General features: G+C 35.7%; 1 protein-coding gene across 4 annotated transcripts in view; it reads right to left on the bottom strand.

Annotated features, from left to right (window-relative positions):
- ADAM29 (ADAM metallopeptidase domain 29) overlaps positions 1–12583 on the bottom strand; it is a 61027-nt gene that overhangs the window by 36219 nt on the left and 12225 nt on the right. For 2 of the 4 annotated variants that reach the window (XM_034959438.3, XM_055112017.2), the window contains 2 exons: positions 11343–11532; positions 5503–5583 (listed from right to left, as the gene is read on the bottom strand). The gene's annotated coding sequence lies outside the window, so the exon portion shown is untranslated. The remainder of the gene's footprint in view (positions 1–5502; positions 5584–11342; positions 11533–12583) is intronic. The other 2 variants (XM_008977077.5, XM_055112018.2) reach the window with 1 other exon arrangement.

Here is a 12583-nt window from a genome sequence, read left to right as displayed (position 1 = left end):
CAGAGGGGACAAGCCCTAAGCCTTGGCAGATACCACGTGGTATTGGGCCTGTGGGTGTGCAGAAGACAAGAGTTGAACTTTGGGAGCCTCTACGTAGATTTCAAATGATGTATGGAAATGTCCCGACATCCAGGCAGAAGTCTGCTGCAGGAGTGAAGCCTGCATGGAGAACCTCTATTAAGGCAATGCAGAGGGGAAATGTGGGGTTGGAGCCCCCACAAAGAGTTCCCACTGGAGCAATGCCTAGTGAAGCAGTAAGAAGAGGGCCATCATCCTCCAGACCCCAGAATGGTAGATTCCCCCAAAAGCTTTCACCATGCGCTTGGAAAAGCTGCAGGCACTCAATGCCAGCTCATGAAAGCAGTCATGGGGACTGTACCGTACAGAGCCACAAGGGTGGAGCTTCCCAAGGCCATGGGATCCCACCCCTTGCATCAGCATGCCCTTGATGTGAGACATGAAGTCAAAGGAGATCATTTCAAAGGTTTAAGATTTAATGACTGCCCTTATGGGTTTTGGAATTGCATGGGGCCTGTAGCCTCTTTGTTTCGGCCAATTTCTCCCTTTCGGAATGGAAAAATATACCCAATTCCTCTACCCCCTTTGTTTCTTGAAAGTAACTAACTTTTTTACTTTGCAGGCTCATATGCAAAAGGGACTTTTTTTTGTCACAGGTGAGTATTTGAACTTGGACTTTTGAGTTACACTGGAATGAGTTAAGACTTTGAGGGACTATTGGGAAGGTATAATTGGTTTTGAAATGTAAGAAGGACATGAGATTTGTGAGGGGCCAGGGGTAGAGTGATATGGTTTGGCTCTGTGTCCCCCCAATCTCATCTCAAATTGCAATCCTCATTTGTCAGGAGAGGGACCTGGTGGTGATTTGATCATGAGGGTGAACTTCTCCCATGCTGTTCCCATGACAGTGAGTGAGTTCTCAGGAGATCTGATGGTTAAAAGTGTGGCACTCTCCCTGCTCCCTGCTGCCATGTGAGACTTGCCTTGCTTCCCCTTCCACCATCATTGTAAGTTTCCTGAGGCCTCCCCAGCTATGTGAAGCTGTGAGTCAATTAAACCTGTTTCTTTATAAATTAGCCAGTCTTGCATACTTCTTTAGAGCAGTGTAAAAACAGATTAATACAGCATTTTAAAATTTGATATAGGGAACCAACCCATGGAGACAGGCTTCACTGTATTAGACAACATCACCACAATAATCTGACATTTATCAGACACATCAGGTGATTGCATCAGGATTTCCATGATTCATTTAATCTAGAAGCAGGTCAGTTTTTGCTACCTTTACCACAAGACCAAGATAACAAGAATTATTAGGTAGACCAGAATGAAATTAAATAATTTGAAATTTCTTCTTTCTTATACCATCTATAATCCTTAATTTAACAGGCTGTATTTGTACAAATGGAAATTAAATTCATGCTAAATAGAATCTTATCTCCATTGACCCCCTGAATTTATAAATAATAACCATATAAAAGTTTGTTCTACAGATTAAAACATATAAACTTAATCATAAAAACTTAATGACGATTTTCTAACTAATGGCGTACATTTATTGTTCTTGAGTATGACACCACTTAAAACAATGGTTATACACCATGCTAAAAGGCTTGACTGATTCCCTTTACTAGTAATGAATGCATAATCATTTTCATAGGTCAATAGATTTGTCTTTTTTTATTTGGCTTTACTTGGATAAATGGAATGTATAATCATGACCATGCTGAAAATGTCACATTTAAAGTCAAATATTACTTAAATAGGTCTTATAAGCCCTGTTTTAAGCAAGAAGACCCCACTTCACATGTGAAGTGATGTCTATTAAGTGCTTCTAGAATATGTAATTAATGTCACTAAATAATTAATATCATTTTTAAATAGGCAAGGAATGTTGGCAAAATAGAAGATCCTAGTATGAAAAAAAGTCAGAGAGGCTTCAAAGAAATCTGAGAAAAATACTTTGAATGGCTCTTTTTTCTGATCTGTATAAAAAAGCAGATCAAGGCTGTAAAAATAATTCTGACTCACACAAGTAGTTTTAATTATAACATTAGGGACTTTATGGACCCTATAGGCATATGTCAACCCTCAAGTTTTAATATCATATGGCTGTCATCATGTTAACATTGCGGTTTTGTCTATTAATATCTCATGTTATATCTACGTAAATAACTCTAAATAAGCAAACCTTCATGTTAATGACACCAAGTCTAAAAGTAGCTAAATAAGCTGATGTGAACAAATCCTTGACCAGAGGAGGTACTGAGAAAGCAAAACTAATATCTTGTTTTGCCACCATGAGGTGTGATCATGCACTTACTTCACTTCCCACAGCCCTGGAAGAAAACTAACCACTTTACCCTGAGATATTAAAAACAATAGCAAAAACAGTGTGCCTTGAAATATACCCCTAACTATATAAAATCTACCCTTTATATATGTTTCTGACTCCTCAATAAAAGGGAAAGGAGGGGGGAAGGAAGAAAGAAAGGATGGAGAAAGGTAGGGAGGTAGGGAGGAAAGGAAGGAAGGAGAGAGGAAGGGAGGGAGGGTAGAAGGAAGAGAGGGAGAAAAAGGAAAGATTGTATTCATAAAATTTGCAACACTGACTTGTGATCAGTCTTGTGTTTCTGATAATCATGTGAGAAAATGGCTATTTTTCCACCAGTTAACTATAAACTTGGTAGCCTCAGGCTTGTTTGTTTCTTTCCATCTAAATGTGTATTGTGTCTTTTATTTGGATAATCCATCCTTGTGAAATCTGATCTGCCTTTTAAGCTTTTGTAGGTAAACTTTATTTTTTCCATGAGTTCCTGATTTTAGGAAATGGGAACAATTGATGAATGTAACTCAAAATGAAATATTATATATTATTTTACATCTCTCAATTCTAATGAACAATTGCCAAAACCCATTTATTATTTTCACTCAAAGGTATGTGATAAAATATTTTCTAAATTGTTTAAAAATAAAAATGGCATTTATTTGCAAATGCTGGCTTGGAGTGAAATCTATACTTGAAATATTAAAGGGGAAAATATCGAGTTGTTTGATGATTCATTTTTCTGTCCTATTTTCAGAATATTCGAACCAGAATAATAAAACTTTGACTATTCCTTATTCTAAATGATTTCTGGAGGAGGTAATTAAAGTCTCTTCTTAGCCGACATCAGTACTTCATGAATTAGACAGTGTTTTGATGTGGGCTCTTAGAAAAGGAAATGGAAAAGAAAGTATATCTTTATGAGTACTATGATCAAAAAAGAAGTGCTACTATCTGTGGTGGATTGGATGGTGGCTCCCAAAAAGATATGTCCCATGTCCTAACCCCAGGAACCTGTGAATGTACTCTTATTTGGAAGAAAGACTCTTTGCAGAAAGACTCTTTGCAGATAAGTAAGTTAAGGACCTTGATATGAGATCTTCCTGGATTATGGTGTGCCCTAAATCTAGTGACAAGTGCCTTTATCAGAAAGGAGAAGGTGAGAAGACATGGTCACATAATAGAGAAGGTCACGTGGAGACCCATGTAATGATGGAGACAAAGACTGCAGTAATGCTGCCACAAGCCAAGGAATTCCTTGGGCCACCAAAAACTCAAAGATTCAAGGAAGAATTCTGCCCCAGAGTCTCTTCAGAGGGAGCTTTTCCCTGCCGACACCTGGATTTTGGACTCTTCAACTCCAACACTTTGGGAGAATGAAATTCTGTTGTTTTAAGCCACCAATTTGTGGAGATTGTAATGGCAGCCCTAATAAAACATTATACCAACAATCCCCTGTTTTCTTATCCTGAGCCCCAGTCAAGATATTCAGATGATCTCATGATCATCTTGTAATTCATATTTGGCACAAGTATCTCTTAAAACAAGGTCATCTGAGTAGTATAAGTTTATCTTTGTTTTGCTGTACATTTTATGAAAACATTATTTTATGAAACCTGAGCAAAGTCTGAATATTTAAAAAAGGAGAGAAACATAGAGCACTTTTGTATATACAGAAGTTTTTCCTCCTCCTTCATAAAAGTGATATTACAAATAAAACCTTAAGAAATCCACCATGCATCCCTTCACTCTCAAGTCTTCTCAATTGCTCATCTACTTCTCTAATATTTTGGTTTAGGGTAGCATTACTGGACTTAGGAACAGGATTTTCACATTCCCATTCCATTTCTCTCTGTTCCATCCTTAGTTAACTTCCCCAAATTCTGTAGTTTTATATCTTCCACATAATTCATGCTACCTAGTAAACTTCTTGCCCCGCCCCAAGATTTCTTGGTTTTTTAATATTTAAATCTCCCTCCTTATTTGTTATCTCCACTTAGAATTTTCCTTGTGGCCATATCCACATGCTGAAATGTTCATTTGTATTTAGAGACCCTTCAAATAATCTATTGTCCCCAATGTCTTTTCAGATATAGCTAGTCAGAATATTTCCCCATATTCTTCAGCTGCAGTCATGAAAATCTTTCATCATCTCTAATATCTATTATTGTCACGAGACCATGCAGCTGCCACCACACTTTTGTTGGACTACGAACAATGAAATATCATTAATTTCTGAAAAACTTGCCCTAACCTGTATCACTTGCTTCTTTCACTCCTGGCTTTTAACATTGCAATTTGTCATAATGTTTTAATACCTTATTCAAGTGGTGTGGCAGGCACTAATTAATTGCTATTCTGAGATCCTTCTTATATGAAAAAGTATAAAATGTGATTTGGATAAGGAATAGGAACTGCTTCAATCCAAGGCTCAGAAAATGCTTTCTGAGAAAAAAAAAAAAAAAAACTCTGAAATTTGAAATGCTTAGGAACTAGCCAGGTGAATAGGGTACGTAAAGAAATGAGGTAGCAGCATGTATGAAGACATTCAGAGGAAAGGAAATATGATCTGTTTGAGAACCTTAAAGAATACTGTAGTTTTTGGTATAGAAATTCTGGTTGAGAAATCACCTGATGAAATGGGAGAGATGGCCTGGTCTGACTACAGATGTTTAGGTTTATAAAAGGTTATTTTTCACAATATAAAAGTCAGATGTTTTTGAACTTTGACAACTGAAAAAGAGTAAAATAACTTAGGATTCAACAGTAAGAATCTTTAGAAATATATCAAAGTAATATGATTTTTAAAAATAGAATGGAAAATTGATGATAGCTGAGAAAATAGCTAGGAGTGTTTATAAATGAATACATCATCATTTGCGTAACTCTTTTTGGTGGCCTGGACGGCTAACAGCTTGACACAATTCATTCTAGCTTTAGGATGTGAAGTGAAGGAATTAGTGAACTCTTTCATTGAGAAAGAAAGCTCTATGGAAATTACTAGCAAATTGTGAGTAAAGATTTTACTGGTTCTCTACATAATGCAACAAGTAAGTATCAATGTGTATGGCATGACATCTATTTAAAATGTGTGTTTTATTGTAATAGAAATTAAAACCCCCTTGTACTAAGAAGTGAAAAAAGTGAAATTAATTTACCTGTAGTAACAAATTGATTATTTTTAGAGAAGAGAATCTGGCATTGATTCTTGCTCCTGTTGTTCAGGAAAGTCACATTCTCTGGAATAAGAGGAACTCATTATATTTAAAATATTATCACAGATGATAAATTCTCATTGTTCTATATTGGCATAAAAATGCTCTTTTAAACTGAATGAGATCACTCTCCAAATCATTTTTTCCTCCTAGGATAGCACTTAGTGATATGAGCTTAATTGAAAAAAATATATAAGGATATCATGCCCATGTCTTTTTGGTGACATGACATGAACTTTATGCTTCAATAGAAGGTAAATTTTAGTTGTAATGTGGAATAACAATGAAAAAAATAGTACCATTTAGGAGGCTTTATTTTATCCTTGCCATTCAAATACAAGTGGGAGCAACTTAGAACAAATACATAGGTAGTTTTTAACTGCAATGTTTTATCAATAAAATAAAATAACTTTTTAAAGTTATAATGAGTTGCCAGGGCAGGGGAGGAGTGAGGGGGAAAGTTTACAGTGGTAATAGAACATAAAGGAAGTAAATTTAGGAAATGGTATATTCTGCTAAAGTAGTAAACTTCGTAAAATGTTGTTCCAAAAAAATGTCAAATAAGTAACAAATTTATTTTCGTTCAGTAAAAATTAAGATAAATTAAAAATAATAACTTTTGACCTTTCAAAATCTTAATTAGGCACGTTTCTTTGTTCTACATGGTAAAGAAAACTGCTCAAAAACTTCTTTCACTTTTTGCTTATATTTGGGAATTCAAGTCGAAATTACATTGATATTATAGAGACAGAATTTCCGCAATGCAAGTTGATTGCTGGATTTAAACTATCTACTCTCAGAGGAATACAATGAAAGAGACTGAATTGCTGTTATTGAGGGTCTACAATGCCATTATTTATTAGATTGACCTGAATCCCAATTTTGCCCTGGGCTCTTGTGATTTGTAACTGTTGTCCCAGTGTACTTATTAATATTGACCTCCTTTTGTTCTCAAAAGTATCCAGATTGGACAGTAAATTATATGGTCACTCTATTTAGTTAATATCTGAGGCATACTTTTTATGTTTCTACCAGTGCAAACATAATTCTCATAAGCAAACTTGTCGGAGAAGTGCCCATTTTTCAAATGAAGAAACTAAGCCTTCACATAAATAAGTAATTCATGTAATCCAGGAGCAAACCCCAAATTGCTGACTCGGAAGTCTACATCTTTCTATTTACAGAGACACACAGCCTTTTCAATAATTACTGAATGAATAATGAAGCGAAATACTGTGTTAAGTATTTGAAGGAAAGAGTAAATGGTAGGACTGCAGCACTGGGAATCTATTGAATCAAAACTTCTAAATAGATTAAGTCAACCAGATTAACTTGCCTATTTCGTAAATATGGATAATTTTTATATTGCTTCCTAAATACCTAAGCCTCAACTGTATCAGAAAGCAGCAAAAGGCAAAACAAAAAACAAAATAAACAAACAAAAAAATCTTACTAGACGTTCACTACGAATGGGGTAGTAGGTTTACTTTAAAATAGAACATTTTAACTTGATGAAGATCTCCAAGAATGATTCCCTGTGGTCCCAAACCTCATAGTGTCCCAAAAGTGTCCTGTGTATACATGGGCTTATTGAGTTTATGTTGTTTTTCTTATTTACATATTTTAATCTAACAATAAATTCTGAATTCCACATGGGAAGTTACCTTGAAATTTGATAAGAATTCAATGCATTTCTAATGACATATCCTGTATTATATGTAGACCCTTCTATTGTTATATAACTTTATTTTATTTGAGAACTGACAACAGAGAGCTCTTATCTAAGGAGCTTGACTGGTTTTCCAAAAAAGGGCTCCTCAATTGTAAAACTAGGGTATTTCGGTAAAAAATTTATAACACTGGCAGCTCACGCTCCTCATAGCTTTGATGCCTATAATATATGAACACAGTTACAACAATATGTACTATGTCTTTATCTCTATTGATTATGTATCTATCTATCATCTGTGTATCCATTTTTCTTTCTCTCTATCCATTCAGGTAATATAATATGAACTAAAACTATTAATTTTGCTTTAGTTCACAGCTTTCTAAGGGACTAGAGAATTGTTTATATCTCTTTTAACCTATCTTTTTGCATCTAATTATAATATCAGAAAAGTTAGCTGTGGGCCAAATTGAAGGTCCCATTTCAGATGAACAGACTCACTAGACAAAAGACTGACAGACCCTGAAAAGTTAACTACAACAGCGGTTTTCAATTCCATCCGTGCATCAGCATCTCCTGCGGAAGATGGGAAACCCCAGACCTGAGTCAGAATCTCTGGGGATGAAGCTCTGATATGTTACTTTTAAATATCACAACAGACATGTGGCTCATAGTGAAAAAATAATAAGATGAATTGAAAAAGAAGAGTTTTGGTTATAGAAAATTAAACTGCAATATCAGCATTAAAATTTGTATCAGTTAAGATTATGATTGCAATCGACACTAGAAAAACCCAAGTGTTTTGAACAATAAGATTATACATTAAAAAATAGAAATAAAAATACAAAGAAAGAAAATGGTAAATATGGAGGAAATAGAGATTAAAATTAAAACTCTTTGAGATTTCTGATACTGAAATTATCAGCAAATGAGAAACTACAAACTTTATGATATATGCATTATATCATAATAATGCTGGTATATCAAAGAGAAATATAAGGTAATAAACCTCATAATTAGTTCACTAATGATATTTAAAAATAGACTTGGCATATGAAAAAAAGCTCAATATGACTGATCATTAGAGAAATGCAAATCAAAAACACAATGAGATACCATCTCACACCAGTCAGAATGGCTATTATTAAAAAGTCAAAAAATAACAGATGCTGGTGATGTTGCAGAGAAAAGGGAACATTGTTGGTGGGAATGTAAATTAGTTCAACTATTGTGGAAAGCAGTGTGGCAACTCCTCAAAGAGCTAAAAACAGAAGAACCGTTCAACCTAGCAATCACATTACTGGGTATACCCCAGAAGAATATAAATCATTCTCCTATAAAGACACAAGCACACCTATGTTCATTGCAGCGCTATTCACAATAGTAGAGACACAGAATTAACCTAAATGCCATCAATGGTAAACTGGATAAAGAAAATGAGGTACATGTGCACCATGGAATACTATGCAGGCATAAAAAAGAAAGAGATAATGTCTTTTGCGGGAACATGGATGGAGCTGGAGGCCATCATCCTTAGCAAACTAACACAGAAACAGAAAACCAAATACTGCATATTCTCAATTATAAGTTGGAGCTTAAGGATGAGAACATATGGACACAAAGAGGGAACAATAGACATTGGGGTCTCCTTAAGGATGGAGGAAAGGAGGAGGGAGAGGATTAGGAGAAATAACTATTGGGTACTAGGCTTAATACCTGGGCGATGAAATATTCTGTACAACAAACTCCTGTGACATATGTTTACCTATATAGCAAACATGCTCATGTACCCCTGAACCTAAAAGTTTTTTTTTTAAATAGAGCTTGGTAGGCATGTAACTTCTTGACTTTTCTATGATTTAACATATCACAAAAGCTCCTTTTCCACCTCATGTTAGATAGTCATAAACAATTCAAGTTAAACTCAATTATTTCAGTATTCTTTGTCACTTCAAATTTACACTTAGGGAGCTCAAGAAGTCTCTCTTTCACTTCTCTCTAGAATTTTCTTTTCTAAGAGGTTGTATGACCACTATATATAGTGAGGAAGGAGCAAAGCCCCTGCCCTGTGGATGTGCTGTCCTCTGCTGGGATCCTATTCTCCACACTTTCAGGCAGAGAGCTTCTCGTTATCTCAGACCCCATTCTGCTCATTAACTTTATGGTCCAATCAATTTATTCTCTAGATTCTTCTAATCACAATTACAAAACATCCTCAGAGCCATTTGCTTTCTGTTCCTTAACTTCCACTCTCTGCCAGTTAAGGAAATGTGAGATTGCTCCTCTTATCTGACCAAATCACATGGGACCTATCTGTGAGGATGTTCCAAATCCATGTTCCTGGCCCTAGGAGATTTGGGGAGATTTTTAGGTTTTCTAGATGATCAGGTATGAACACACAATAAGTCTTATCTATTCTTTGATTCCTGACATCCTTTCTTTTCATCGTTCCATACTGTGGCTAATTTTGAGACGAAAGAACTGCTTTCCCAGATCTCATTAGTGTCTAGCCCTTTGGTTTCCTCCTCAGACTTTCCCCTTTTTTCACTGCAAAATTTTCATTTAGTTTGGACAAAGGGGAAAAGAAGGATGGGAAAAAATAGTCCCACTTCCTAAAAGATCACTCAAAATCTTTACTTGGCTTATGCTATGGTCTGAATGTATGTGTCCCCCAAGATTCATATGTTGAAACTTGAACCCCAATGTGATAATATTAAGAGGTGTGGCCTTTGGGAGTGATTGGGTCCTATGGGCTGTGGCCCTATGAATGGGATTAATGTCTTTGTAAAAGAGGCCTGAGGGAGCTTGTGAGGCCTTCCTTGCTACCATGTGAGGATACAGACTTGGTTATAGCAGCCCAAATAGACTGAGGTAGCTTACCACTAGATCCTAATATTTGAAGTTATAAACTAAGAATTGTTACATCTTTACTCTCTGATTATACTTTCTCCCCATTCAGGAAAACTTCATATATTGTCATTCCTTTTTTTTTCTCTCTCTTTTTTGAGACAGAGTTTCATTCTTGTCACCCAGGCTGGAGTGCAATGGCATGATCTTGGCTCACTGCAACCTCCACCTCCCAGGTTCAAGTGATTCTCCTGCCTCAGCCTCTCAAGTAGCTGGGATTACGGGTATGTGCCACCACACCTAGCTAATTTTGTATTTTTAGTAGAGATGGTTTTCACCATGTTAATCAGGCTGGTCTCGAAATCCTGACCTCAAGTGATCTACCTGCCTTGCCCTCCCAAAGTGCTGGTATTACAGGTGTTAGCCACCTCACCTGGCCTCATGTATTGTCATTTCAATAAAAATAAATGTGGAAAAATATTTCATTTCAATGAAAGTAAATATGAAAATTTAAATAAAATACAAATGAGAAAAATACATTATAGTTAATTAACCAAAACATTCAAAACAGTCTCTCCCACTCTCCCTCTCACCATGTGTATGTGTGCTTGTGTGTGTGTGTGTGACAGACAGAGAGAGACTGGGTATAAATTATGGTAGGTACTAACGAGAGAGATTTTTTTAAAATGAAAATAGAGACAATCAGAATTAATTACAAAGTTTAAAATATTAGCTTTTAAGGTATTCTCAGTGTAAGATTGAATATATGTGTGATCTTGGTTATGTTTGGTTGGTGGAAATACAATGTAAGAAATTAGTAGATATGCATAAACAATTTTTGTTAATAGAAAGTTATGTTTCTATCAACAATATATTTGGAGACTCTGGTCGGGAAAATATATAGTTTCATGTGGCTACAAGAAAAAGGGAGAATCTGCTGCTGAGTTTGGGAGACAATTTATCTAAAGGATATATTCGATAGAAGAGTTTGAATTTTGAATCAAAAAGAAATTCAATGAATCTGAGAATTAAAATTCAGAACCTTATTTTGAAATTGAGATGTGCCTTTTGTTTTTAATTTGGATATGATAAGACCTAGTTCAATAAACCAAACATGTATTTATCCACATTTTTTCACCTCTCATGCTTGTTAGCATTGCTGTTTAGAAGTAAGTCCAGAGTAGAAAATGTCTGCGCACATGCCAGTGTTGGCATTTCAGTGAGTCTGGTTTGGTGATGATTTTGTGCCTCTGCTTATTTGTTTTACCTGCTCCTTTTCACCGCGAAAGAGGTCTGATTCCACGCAAAGAGGACTGGATGGGGGCTCAATCAAATTTGTTTTCTTGCTGATGGTTATACGATCACAGGAGTATTGACGAGTTATGCCCCGGGAGTTTTCACTTCAGTTTTTGTTCACAATTCGTGAGACTGCAGGGAGAACATGTTTTGTACTCTACCTGAAATGAGAAATGAAGACTGTGAACTGCTGAAGAATATTGGAAGAGGAAATTAGACAGATAAAGCTTAAATTCAGCAGTTTGATGAGCTAAAACTTGATAACTACACACAAAAGTGGAAGGCTGAAAAAAAATTCATAGCTTTCTGAAGTACATGGAAAAATAGTCAAGAGAAATTTAAATGCATAAATATAAAATTTCCCAGAAGAAAATCATTCTTTTACATCAAAATTGTCAGTGTTAGTGGGCTATTTGAATTGTTAAATCTAGAGTATATTTTCAAAGTACAATTTCCGATTCTAGGAGAAAAGGAGTCATTTAAAAAAAAGAGTTGGCCATTTGTGAAAAACAAAATTAATAGTTGAAGGAAAAAAGACATAGTTACCTTTTAAACATAAAATCTGAGGCTTTTAATTCTTAAATAAATTTAATTTTTAAGGACTTTAATATGACATTCCAAGTTTTGATACAAAATTGCTACTTTTCTGGAAAAATAATTTTGCTTTATAAATTATTATTACTCATCCATTTGTTCATTAAATAATCAGTAAGCAGCTGCCAGACAAGGTGCTAGGGCCTTTTTCACAAGATGAATGAACTCAAGCTATTCAGAGACAAGAATGAAGAGACATATTATTAAAATTTTAACACAATGTGAAAATTGCTTTAATTATTCAATTTAAAGTATTTTTGAGTGCTTACTTAGCTTCAAGCTTTATATCATGAGTGGGGATAGAGTTTCATATATAGATATATATGAGAGAGGCTGGGAGCGGTGGCTCAAGCCTATAATCCCAGCACTTTGGGAGGCCGAAGTGGGCAGATTACTTGAGGTCAGGAGATCGAGACCATCCTGGCTAACATGGTGAAACCCCGTCTCTACTAAAAATACAAAAAATAAGCCGGGCATGGTGGCAGGCGCCTATAGTCCCAGCTACTCGGGAGGCTGAGGCAGGAGAATGGCGTGAACCCGGGAGGCAGAGGTTGCAGTGAGCCGAGATCGGGCCACTGCACTCCAGCCTGGGCGACAGACTGAGACTCTGTCCCAAAA

The sequence above is a fragment of the Pan paniscus genome, chromosome 3 (assembly GCF_029289425.2).
Source record: "Pan paniscus chromosome 3, NHGRI_mPanPan1-v2.0_pri, whole genome shotgun sequence".
NCBI lineage: Eukaryota > Metazoa > Chordata > Mammalia > Primates > Hominidae > Pan > Pan paniscus.
The sequence above is the reverse complement of the archived record's forward strand: the minus strand, read 5'-3'. Positions and strand labels throughout refer to the sequence as shown.